Source organism: Ursus americanus, chromosome 25 (genome assembly GCF_024610735.1).
Source record: "Ursus americanus isolate L20-20 chromosome 25, mUrsAme1.1.p, whole genome shotgun sequence".
NCBI classification, from domain to species: domain Eukaryota; kingdom Metazoa; phylum Chordata; class Mammalia; order Carnivora; family Ursidae; genus Ursus; species Ursus americanus.
Window position 1 is genome coordinate 1,671,606 of NC_142151.1, and position 12,473 is coordinate 1,684,078.

Below are 12,473 nucleotides of genomic sequence, written 5' to 3' on the forward strand. Positions count from 1 at the left end.
AGATGGGAAAGGGAAAAGAGAGAGGAAATAAATGAGAAACAACACAGGAGAGGTCGGGACTGATGATGACCATGTGCTAAGAAGGAGGCCCCATGATTCCTCCAATGCATTGCATTTGAGATTTTTTTAAAAAGAAGCATAAAAGAGAAACATTCTTTATAAATAAATGACTTTTTAAAAAATTAAATTCAACTTAATTAACACATACTGTATTATTAGTTTCGGAGGTAGAATTTAGTGATTCATCAGTTGTGTATGACACTGGTGTTCCTTATATCACGGGCCCTCCTTAATGCCCATCACCCAGTTACCCCACTCCCTACCTCCCCTCCAGCAACCCTCCATTTGTTTTCTAGAGTTAAGAGTCTCTTAAGGTTTGTCTCCCTCTGTCTTATTTTATTTTTCCTTCCCTTCCGCTATGTTCTTTTGTTTTGTTTCTTAAATTCCACATATGACTGAGATCATACGGTGTTTGTCTTTCAAGCTTACATAGTATATCATCAACTGGAGATCTGCTTTTTCTTTTTTTTTTAATTTATTTATTTAAGTAATCTCTACACCCAACGAGGGAACTTGGGGCTTGAACTCATGACCCCAAGATCAGGAGTCAGTTCTGACTGAGCCAGCCAGGCCCCCTGGAGATCTGCTTTTTAGCATTAATCAAAGCTCCAGGTGGACCAGTTGGGGAAGGGGAAGCCAACAGGACTTTCTAAGATGTGCCATAGGGAGAGTAGTTTGTCTTTCTTTAAAGATTTTATTTATTTATTTGACAGAGATAGAGACAGCCAGCAAAGGAGGGAACACAAGCAGGGGGAGTGGGAGAGGAAGAAGCAGGCTCATAGCGGAGGAGCCTGATGTGGGGCTTGATCCCGGGACACCAGGATCACGCCCTGAGCCGAAGGCAGACACTTAATGACTGAGCCACCCAGGTGCCCCGTTTGTCTTCCTTTCTGATTCCACATGAGATGGAACAGATATTAGTTGGTTCATCTTCCCCAAACCAATTTTCAACCCCAAGTTGGCTTCCCACAACAATACGTCTGGCGTCTGGATGTCAGATAACCAGTAACCTCTATTTTCCAACCTCAGCCTTGAACATGAGAGTGTAAAGGGGGCTCTAAACAGAGCTGTCACCAAGCCCCTCCCTACCAGGTTGTGGCCACACACAGGCTTGTGCGGGTGTCTGAAGCTGGAGGGGTTTAGGCCTGCGTTTTCCTGTGAGCCTGGATCTAGATGTGTGACCTGGCCCAGGGCCAGAGCCTGGGAAGGTCAGGTCAGAGCGAGGTTGAGGGAGGCCCAATACCACTCTGCCACAGCTGGCTGTCACCTCGGCCTGTCCGAGACAGTCTGCAAGGAGGGTCTGAAGGGACACAGGCCTGAGAAGGAAGGAATGATTTAAATTTTTCTAAAAAAGGATAAGCTTTGCCCTTGACCTTGGAGTAGGGTAATGATGTAGTTTTGAATGTAGGTGAGGTCCAGAGCTGATGGTGAAGAAAGAATTCTTGAGACGTCTTTGGTGCAAAAAGGTGGTTTTATTAAAGCATGGGGACAGGACCCAGGAGCAGAAAGAGCTGCGGCATGGGGTTTGTAAGGGGTGACTGATTATATACTTGGGAGTTGGGGTAAGGAAAAAGGGAGGTTTTTAAAAGAACTTTCATACGCTAAAGAGGACCTAGAAGATACTGGAGGCCTTGTCGTCGTCAAGGTTGTGTTTCCTTCTGGTAAGGTATTAACATTAAGACTGTTGGGAGCTTCCTGGAGGAACGTTATACCCTGCCTGCCTCAAGTATTTGTCAGTGGGCTGCAGGTTATAAGGACATTTAATTTCATCTACATTTCCTTCTGGAAGTTAGGTTATTGATACGAATGCTTTTTCCTTGTAAATCACTAAGACATTTGTAAACTGAGGGAGACTCACGTCTTGCAGGACTGTCATCTCTATCCGTTAACCATTTGTTTTTCCTTCCCTTAGCGTTAGGGCGGCCAGGAGTGCCTGAGGAAGGTCACACAGAGCCCACCTGGGAGTAGGGGTGGGGGAGGGTTGCGGGTGTCAGCTTGTGCGTTGTCCTCGGCTAGCCTTCTCTCCCTCATCAGTAAGACAGGTGGGAGCCCTCCCCAGGACCAGAAGAGGAAGGTCACCTGGTAAGGAACACAGGCTGTAAAAGAGAAAGCCAGCCCCTTCTGACGGTAGAGGTGACTCCTAGCTGGAAGTGGGTGTGTGAGTTTGCTAGGGCCCCGGTAACAAAGTACTGCAGCCCTGGGGGCTTAAACAGCAGAAACCAACTCTCTCCCGGAAAAAGACTGGGGGGCCAGAAGTCTAAGATCAGGGGATCGGCTGCATTGGTTCTTCTGAGGCCTCTCTCCTGGGCTGGTAGACGGCTGCCATCTCCCTGTGTCTCCATATGGTCTTCCCTCGGTGGGCGTCCGTGTCCTAATTTCTTCCCGTAAAGATATCAGTCACACTGGATTAGGGCCTACACCAGTGGCCTCATTTAACCCTAACTACCTTTTTATAGAGCTTGTCTCCAAAAACACTCGCACTGTGAGGGACTAGGACGTTAGAGCTTCAACGTATGAATTTGAGGACACAATTCAGCCCATAACATTGGTTTCAGAAATAATCATTTTCTTTTTTTTTATGGTCTTCTTTTCTTTAATGTTTATTATATTATGTTAGTCACCATACAGTACATCCCCGGTTTCCGATGTAAAGTTCGATGATTCATTAGTTGCGTATAACACCCAGTGCACCATGCAATACGTGTCCTCCTTAATACCCATCACCGGCCTATCCCATTCCCCCACCTCCCTCCCCTCTGAAGCCCTCAGTTTGTTTCTCAGAGTCCACAGTCTCTCATGCTTCATTCCCCCTTCTTTCAAACAGCATTCCTTCAAGATGTCTTTGAAAATGCCATCCTGTTTCGCTGCAATAAAGGGAACTTAGGAAGGGGGTTGGGGTTTCATAGGAGAAGTGGCCCAACAGCCGGAAGCAACAGTGTGAAGCCTCAGGGAAAATGAAACTGAAGTCAGACTGCTTAGCTTCCTACACCCTTTCAGCCAAAACCTTACTGGGTGTTGCATTTTGTTTTGTTTTGAAGTTTTATTTATTTATTTGAGAGAGAGGGAGAGAGCATGAGCAGGGGGAGGGAGAGGAGCTAAGAGAGGGAGAAGGAAAGGCAAAAAGAGGGGGAGGGAGAAGCAGACTCCCCGCCAAGCAGGGAGCCTGATGCTGGATCCCAGGACCCCAGGATCATGACCCGAGTCAAAGGCAGACACTGAACCTACTGAGCCACCCAGGCGCCCCACGGGTTCTGTGTTCTGTCTTCATCACTAAGAGCATCATTCTCTCGTTTGTGTATTTACAGTCTCATGTTTGAATTAAGGTACGTACAGTAAAATTCACCTGTTAGTGTGGAGTTCTGTGAATTTTGACAAAAGTATACTGTTGTGTAACAGCCACCGCAATGAGGATACAGAAATATTCCATCATTCCCGTCTTCCCTTAGAGTCCCTCCCCTTCCAGTGTCTGGCAGCCACTGCTATGTTTTCTGACCCTATAGACTTACCTTTGTGAGAAGCATCATACTCTCTTAATTTACAGGCAGTGCGGACAGATTTTAAAGCCCAAAGCATAACAGAAGCAGCACGTTAGAACTGGGGGATTGGAGTGGAGAGAAGCTACCCTGACTGCAAGAAGCTAAATAGGAGACACAAAAACTGTGGAGGCTGATTGGCATAAATCCCGCCCTGCAGGACAAAGTCCGTGGCCCCCACAGTGTTTAGGGTAAGACCCTGACTCCTCACCCAGCCAGCCCCCACGCCTCGCTGCCGTCGCCCTGCACCCGCTATGCACCAGTGACAGCAGGCTCCTTCCTGCGTTGGCGTGCTTGCTGTAGATGCTTCCCATGGCCACAACGCTCTGCCTCCTCCTCTTTTGACTTTTAGGCATCAGATGACCCAGCTCATGAGCCACCCATCACTCAGCTGCCCTCCCAGGGCCCTGTTTAGTCTTCTGCACGGCACCTAACACCACCTGATGTTTTCCTTGTCAACATAGTTATTCCATCTGTTGCGCACCCATAAGTACCAAGGGCTGTTTTAGGGACCAACACGAGGGCATGAATAAAACAAGTCCCTGTCCTCCTTGTCGATTATTTCCCAGTGAGGGGAGACAGTCCAACACAAATGAATAATTATAGAATATTTCAGGGTGTGGTAGGTGCTGTGGAGGAAATGAAGCCAGGCCCAGGGAAAGCACATAGGCCATTGGGGCAGAGGCAGAATAATAAGGGGACGGTGGTAGGATTTGAGCTTAAAGAGGGTGCAGCTCATACAGGACTTTGTAGGCTATTGAAAAGGCCTTGGGAAACCATCGAGGACTTTAAAGAGTGGAGTGATACCATCTGACATTTTATAAAAGGAGGAAAAATATAAGAAGCCCCTGTTAGGAGGTTACTGCGATGATGGGGGAGATGGTGGCATGGACCAGGGTGCTGGTGGTGTAGGGTGAGCCACAGGGGATCGTGGTACAGCCACTTTGAAAAACCGGCTGTTGGTAACAGAGTTGAATATTCCTCACATTCCAGCAGTGCCATGCCTAGGTATTATATTCAAGAGAAGTAAAAACATATGTACACAAAAAGATTAGTAGGAGAATGTTCACAGCAGCACTGCTGTGACCTCCGTATCTGGAGATGCAGGGATCAGTGAGCAGACACGCATCTTCTGGAGATGGAACCAGGAATGCTGCCCAGGGCTGGCACAGAGTTTCATGGCACAGGAGGCCATGCTTGCGAAGATGACTGGAGGCATGGAAAAAACGCAATGTTTACAGTCCTGTTCAGCGAGACAGAGAAGTATGTCATCCATTATTCAAAGTTTAGCCATCAGAAGTGCTGAGCAATCAGGAGAGTTGGGTAGTGTTGAGATGGGAAGGATTACTAGTTTTTTGCATATTGGTTAGAAGTTAAACAACTCCCGGCGAGAAGTCTGAGCTGGGGAACTGCTTCTTGGGGAGCATGATATAGGCTAGTTGGTCCACATACAGTAGCAGAGACACATTTACAGTCCTAGAAACGTAATGGTGCCAGAAGGGACATGTAGCTTAGGTAGGCCAGTCTCTGCGGCCCACAAGCAGAGCGTCCATCTGGGGTGGACCACACAGCCTCCGCCCCCTCCGGCCCCAGCATGCACTGCATCTTCTTCTGCAGGGAGAGAGTATCCAGCAGGGACTCCCCCACATGGCATTTGCACTCTGATCTCAGGCATCCTGTGCCTCCTTCAAAGAGGTCAGCATTGGAGTAAATATATTTATTGGAATGAACCTGTTCTTGCTCAAAATTTCTAGATTGTCCCCTGCAGAGCCAAGTTAAGACTGCACACAAAACCCAGAAATTTCATTTACAGTTAGGTGCAAGTTAAGGTTGGACACTCTTGAAGTGGAAACTGGTATGCTCGATCCTTCACAGAATTGTGAAATTAACTGCTCTTGCTTTGGCTGCCAGAAACCTCAGAGACAGCCCCTTTACAAAATATTACTTGCAATTTATACTTTAATCACTTGGACATGCAGCTCTGATAAAGAAATCAACTTGAAATACAGATAATGCTGCCTAAATTTAACAAACCAGTCCATTATGTGATTTTCATTATAATCGTTTTTAGTCATTGTAAAATGAATGCCACCGTCCTTTCAGAAAAATTGGAAAACACAAAAAAGTGAAAACTAAAAAAAAAAAAACAAAAAAACCACACTGTGATTTTTATTATTTTAATGTAACCTTGTGATGATTTTTGGTTGTATTTCCTTCCAATCTTTTTCTTCTTTAAAATTCAGTTTCTAGGGACGCCGGGAGTGGCTCAGTCAGTTAAGCATCTGCCTGCGGCTCAGGTCATGATCTCAGAGTCTGGGTTTGAGTCTCACATCGGGCTACCCCCCTGCTCAGCGGGAGAACCAGCTTCGCCCTCTGCCCCTACCCCTGCTTGTGCTCTCTCTCAAATAAATAAAATCTTAAAAACAAATAAAATTCAGTTTATACCACTCCGTTCAAGTGTAGCAACTTCCATGGTCCTATTTGTTTTCTCATGATTTCCAGCAAGTTGTTTTCCTGATTGTTTCTCTTCTGTTGGAGTCACGTGTTTCTCCTTTGCCTGTGCACTTGTGGGGCTATCTGGGCACAGGCGCTGGTGAACGGCTTCCTGGGATTATTACCGGGACTCACCACCCCCAGGCTCTTCCAGGAACAGCTCGAGAGGATTCCGAAAGCACTTCCAAGCCAGGAACAATAGGAATAATCCCTGCATCCCCGGAACGCGTGACCGACCTTCGCGGATGGCACCTTGGTAGGGACCACGGTCCGACGGTGGCAGAGCGCTGTACCCTCGGCGGCTCCACCGAGCGGACGTCCCAACGCCCAGCAGAGCTCGAGCGACGCCGCTCCGGAACGGCGCGCGGGCCTTTCCCGGTAGGCGGGCCGGGGGCGGGGCCGGGGGCGGGGGCGGGGCCGGCCGTGGCTGGCGGGAAATAAAGGAAGTAGCGGAGCGGCGGCTGCGTACTCCGCGCGCCTCGGGGACTTTGCCTCCAGCCCGCCGAGCGCGGCGCCCATCCCGCGGCCCCCGGCTCCCGCTGCCAGTCTCTCGGCCTGCTGCCACGGCCGGTGGGTGGGTGAGTAGCCCCCGCTGCCCCGCGCGGCCGTGTGCGCCGAGCTGCAAGTTTAGGAGCCCCCGCCTGCCGGGTGCGGCGCTGGCTCGGTGCTCGCCGCCCGCCTGACTCTCCCAGGCACAGTCCCGGACCGCCTGCGCCCGGGGTGGGGGCCGGAGGGCGGGAGGGGAGGCGCCGCCAACAGGTGCCACCCTGCCCGGAGCGCCCCGTGCGCCCCCGCGGCCGGCAGCCCGCGACCCCTGGGTTAGAGCCTGCCGGCCCTCGGCACCCGGCGTCGAGGCAGCCTTTCACCCCGCCTCTCGTCCGCCTGGGCTCCTCCTTGGGTCCTCGCGGCCCAGAACCGCCGGAAGGGCTTCCCCCCTCAGAGGAAGGGGGGCACGGGGGCCCCTGGGGAGGGAGCGGGGCCTGTGCCCGGCTCCCGGATTCTCTCCAGTGGCCGGAGCGGTCCTCCCCTTGGGTAGGCTAGAGAAGGCTTTGTCTCCTCTCCGAGCGAGTCTTCGCGTTTGGCCGGTGGCTTGTGGGGCCTCGGCCGGGGTGCGGTGGAGGGGGTGGCGGGTGAGGACTTAAGACATCCCCCGCCCACAGGTTCGTGGGCGGTTCGCAGGGAGACGTGCGGCTGCCGGGTCCAATCTCCGAGATGAGAAAACCGACGGGGAGGGACCGGTTCAGGTCACACAGGCGTCTGCTCAGCACCAGATCCGGAACCCAAATCCAGACGCAGACCTTGGACTTTGGTCTCGGGCACTTTTCCCTGCTTACCCCTGCCTCAGTGTGGCCAGAGGGCCTGTCTTAGAACTGTTAGAAATTACATGCATATACTGCTGGTGGTAGAAGTCAGTTTGTTGAATGACTTTGTGACCCCAGGGGACCCTGGGAGAGCCCTAAAACCCTCAGCTACCAAGTGGCTGGGCTGGCAGGGGTTTTGGTGGGATCGTGGAGGGACAGTGGTGTGACAGTGGGGGAAGAGCTTGAGGCCTTACCTTAAGGCCTTCTGGGATCGGATTGGTCTGGAGAGGGTTGAGGAGCAGGATGGGAAACCCAGCACAGAGTGCCTCCACCTTTTCAGGCAGCTACCCAATTCCACTGCCAAGCCTGCCTGCCCTTCCTGCACATCTTATCTGTCTGCCCAAGCCTCACTGGGTGGCATCTCAGCTGGTCTTTTCTATAGAAGGGAGCTGGGGGAAGCTGCTGAAGGATGTGGTTTGTCCACATTCCATCTCCACCCATCTGGGGCGAATGGCAGGCTCTGAGTTGGGGAAGGCTCTCCTGGGCCTTGGTCTGTGCCATATTTTTTTTTTTTTTTAAGATTTTATTTATTTATTTGACAGAGAGAGAGTGAGCACGTGTGAGCGCGCAAGCACGAGCAGTGGGAACAGCAGAGGGAGAGGGAGAAGCAGGCTCCCTACTGAGCAGGGAGCCTGATATAGGGCTCCTATTCCAGCACCTGAGCCGATCCCACGACCTGAGCTCAAGGCAGATGCTCAACCGACTGAGCCACCCAGGCGCCCCTTGTCTGTGCCATCCTGAGACAGACCTGGAACCAGGGCCCTGAGAGTTCCCTGGAAGTCATCAGTGACTGTTCCTGGAAGATAATCTGGTTTTGGAGCTAGAAGGGAAGTGGAAAAGGGACTTCTGGTTTTACATGTTTAGGTGGGCAGAGCTCTAGTAAGGCCTTATTGGGAAGAGGACAGGTGTCAAGCCTTGCATTGCTGCCAGGCAGGTGTGTGTTCTGTCCCTCCTGCCCAGAGAGGCGCCCTCGGGAGGCCTTGTGTGGCACTTCATAGGTGGGGTTTAAAGGCAGCCTTCTTGTGGGCTTCCCTGAGTACCGAGGTGCCCAGTGCCTATGCTGTGCTGGGCATGGGGGCGGTGTGGTTCGTGAGGGACGGGGTGCTATCTCGTTTGAATGGAGACATAAACCAGCTACTGTCATACATCAAGATGCAGGCTTTGGTGTGTTTGTTGCAAAGAGCTTTGGGAACATGGGGTGGGTTGTGGTTAGTTTTGTCTGAAGAGGCTAGGTCATCTGAAGGGGACACTGAAGAATGAGTAAGATCTTGGCAGTTGGATAAGGTGGGAAAGAGCACTCAGGGCAGTGCAGGAATGCTGGGGTAGGGGTGCCTAGGTGGGAAAGAGTTGGCTCTAGGTGGGAAGGGTCATGACATGCCCTTCTCTGAGGCCTCACCTGGGAAGCTCGCAGCCTCAGCCAACCTGGGGAGACTTGTTGGAGGAACTGCAGGTTTCATTCATTGGCAAATGAGAATGGCCTGTCAGGAGTGCCGAGGCCATATGGAGGAGCAAGACCTTAGATGATGGAGTCTTCCAGGGCAGGAGTCTAGGCTTGCAGAAGGGCAGTGAATGACATTTGAGCTGTTGTCCTTTTCTCTAGTGCGAGGGCCTGTGACAGGAGGTCGCCATCAGGATCGAGGACTGCATGTTCCTTGCTGGTAGTACCTAGGATGCTGGCTCTGGATTCTCAGCTCTGAGAAGACTCACTCTAGATCTGTGGCCACTGGAAGTCCTTTCTGTGGTTGTACCTTGGTGACCATGTGTCAGTCTGGGGCTTTGGAGGGCAGGCTGCGCTGGATGCCCCCTGAGGCCAGCCCCTATGCGTAGGAGCCCATTAGCAGCACCTTGGCTGCCACACCTGGCTGGCCACCCCCCAGGCCCTCTGTGTCCTTGCCCAAAGCCACTGAGGGGTCTGAAAAAGACAGCTGATTGAGGATGGTGATAACATACAGAGCTCACTGTGAGCCAGATACACACATAAAAAACTTCACATGGATTAGTTAGCTCATTTGGACATCACAGTAATCAGAAGCAAGGTTATCATCCTTATTCTTCAGATGGGGAAACTGAGGCATGCAGCAATTAAGTAACTGCTTAGAGTCCCAGCTCTAAGTGTTATATTGCACCGCCTGGATTTCCAGGCTACTCAGTAGCCCATTTTCCAAATTCAGGCCGTCTACCTCTGTACCTCTATACCCTCTATACACGTGAGACGTGTAGGGGCGAGGAACAGAGAGAATGGCCGTGGCCTTTCTGTGGACTCCCCTCCCCTGCAGGCAGCTAGTGATGTGCATGGGACACGATGAAGCTTCAGGGAGCAGCGCCGTGGCCCCTCTGGGTGGGATTTTGCCTGGTAGTTCCCCAGCCTCCCGTCCCTGGGGCTCCGGCCTTTCCCCATCTTCCCCTCCTCTTCTCTTTCTGCCTGCAGAGGTCAAAATGGGGGAGTTTTTACATGAAAGGCAGTCAGATGAAAGGCTGACTCGATGATCTGGGTAAACCATAAAGCAGCCATGGAATGGAAATCGTGGTTGGCTCTTTGTGTCCAGGCTCCTAGAAGCCACCAACTTAGAAAATGAGGAAGTGGTTTGTTTTAAACTAACCTCTCCCCTTGGTAATCCTATCAGCTTGGTGTTTGGTGTTGGAGACGGGTGCCGGGCGGTGGAGTTTTATGAGCCAGGCTTAAAAGGGGCTGGTTACTTTCAGACACCCAGAGTGGCTGGACTGAAATGCCCTGTGTGGCTCGGTAGACCGTCTGCCCTCATGGAAGGCTGTGCGCTGCACAGAAGTGGGGCTGCCACCATGTGAAGAGAGGCATGCCTTCTGGGTCCAGGGTGTCGGGATCGCCACGGAAATCCTGGCAAAGCTTCGTGCCTGGGCGTCTGCCTGGTTTGAATGGGCTCCCAAGCCTGCACTTACTAAGCTCCTGCCATGCTGATGGGTATGCTGGCCACTGGGACAGGTCAGCAGTTGCCTTATATGCTCACGTGCTTAAAGAAGCGCCTTTCTGCCGCGTTAAGAAAGTGAGTGCTGTGGCCTGGGTCTGGGGCCGGCCAGTCGTTAGAGTGCCGAATGTGGGGTGGGGGTGGTCTGAGCGTTTATCTGAGGCCAGCAGTGGTGTTGCTGTTTTTCTGTCAGTGGGTATCTGCATCTGTAGTTGGTTTCATTTGCATAACTATCTCATTTTAATTCTCACCCGAATTCTGTGAAATTCTACGAAATTCTACAGATGTGAAACATCAGTGGTGGGGTGTTTCTCACGTATGTGCTTATATTTAGACAAATGTTCGGGTGGTCACAGCCCTGGATCCAGGACTGGTCCATGTCCCAGGAGATCCTGCTTGGATGTCCACACCCTCATGCGCACGCCCCCCACCACACTCCCCCCCCCCCACAAGCCAAAATGAAGGTTAAGAATCTTGAGAGGCAGGCAGTACCCTTTTTACAAAAAGGGAAAGTGAGGTTACATGGCAGGTCGAGAGCCAGCTGTGACCCCTTTAAAGGATCCCTCTGTGGGCTGGGAATGCGTGAGCCTCTTAAATGCTGCTAGGCCCCAGGGAGTTAGGGAGTTTGGGGCTTTTCTGGGGTTTTCATCTGTCTTTCCAGGGAGAGCCAGCTGAAGTCTGGGAGACTAGTGTTCCGTTAGGGCTTCGGGGCAGCAGGAGACATGACAGGAGTAAGGGAGCAGAGGAGGAGGTAGCAGATGGGAGGCGGGGGAGTGGGGCTGAGTCAGGAAGGTGTGGGAGGTGACGTAGGGATCCTACCTTGGAGTAAGTGCTGGAGGGGGACCCAGAGCTGAGTAACTCTGGTCCTGTGAGTGGTAAACCAGGCCTGCGGTCTCAGCGTTTGTGTGCCTCAGTTTGGGAGAAGGCCTGTCTGGTAAATGCACCAGTAGCTCCTCTTAGCATTGGCAAGGGTGTTATTACAATGGATCACCGTCTGGGAAGTCAGATCCACGTGGGAGGGGCTGGAAGGGGCTTCTTGGAGACAGAGACAGAAAGGAGGGGGCCGCCTCTGAGGAATCCTCCTGAGCTTTGGGTGCTGACTTCTGGTGAGGGACGGCACTGGGTTTAGTTTGGGACCGTCCCTCCACCTTCTTCTGGGCCCAGCCACCTCCGTATGTATGGTAGCAGGGGTGGGGAGGGGGCAGAGGACCAAGGTGAGTCTCAGCACCTGCCGGAGACCCTGGAATCAAGGCAGGCCCTGCTATCGTAGAGGAGGTAAAGCGCCCTTGACCGGAACCTCTTCCGAACTTTCCAGTAGGTATTTCCTCACCCTGTCCTGGAAAGAGGGTAGGGTGAGGGTTGTGAGGCCAGTGGGTTGGCAGGCTGGCAGTCCCCTGGGACTGGGTGACAGCACAGCCTTAAGGAGAATGCCTCTCTAGCCCAGCATACTTTCTTTGTCCCCCAAATTCCCCACCATGAGACTGGCTGGCCCCCAGGTGGTCGCTTCTCAAAAAGCCCCATTTCTCCCTGGAGTATCTCCTAGGAACTGTGGTAACATCCAGTCTCCCAGACTGTCCTGGCTGCCTAGGGAGCTGAGTCCAGGGCTGTTGGTCACAACATCTCATTGGGGTGGTGTTTATCAGTGTGTGAAATGCTTGTACCGACTATTTTCACACCCTGCACCATTCCAAATACAGGTTATCATCCCTTTGCCTAGATGAGGAAACAGAACCTGCTAGAACTTGGGAAGTGGGCGGGTTGTTGCTTACCCATGGGAGCCCCTGCTGTGTGTACTTGCTGGCCCACCTTCCCCTCCTGCTCCTTTCAGCTGCCTGGCCTGCCAGCTCTGGCTCTGAAGGCCGCTGTGGGGGGCGGCATGATCTGGGGTCTGACGTGGCCTTGGTAACGTCCCTTTTCTTCCCCATGACTAAGCTCTGAGAGGAAGGCAGTTACGGATCTAGAGGGGAGAGGCGCAGGACAAAGGCTGAGCTAGACATTTTGGAGTAGCCTCTGGGATGCCCGTCTTGCCCCACCCAGTGTGCAGGGATCTTTCTGAAGCCCAGGGCCTAGGGAGGGGAGGGCGA

The 12,473-nt window shown here is 52.3% G+C and overlaps 1 protein-coding gene across 5 annotated transcripts in view; it reads left to right on the forward strand.

The window, feature by feature from the left end:
* The first annotated feature begins 6,524 nt into the window (after window positions 1–6,524).
* Window positions 6,525–12,473, forward strand: part of BID (BH3 interacting domain death agonist) — a 45,554-nt gene continuing 39,605 nt past the window's right edge. For 2 of the 5 annotated variants that reach the window (XM_045775202.2, XM_045775216.2), the window contains exon 1: window positions 6,533–6,664. The gene's annotated coding sequence lies outside the window, so the exon portion shown is untranslated. Of the gene's footprint in view, window positions 6,665–12,473 lie in introns of all 5 variants that reach the window. The other 3 variants (XM_087855466.1, XM_087855467.1, XM_045775209.2) reach the window with 2 other exon arrangements.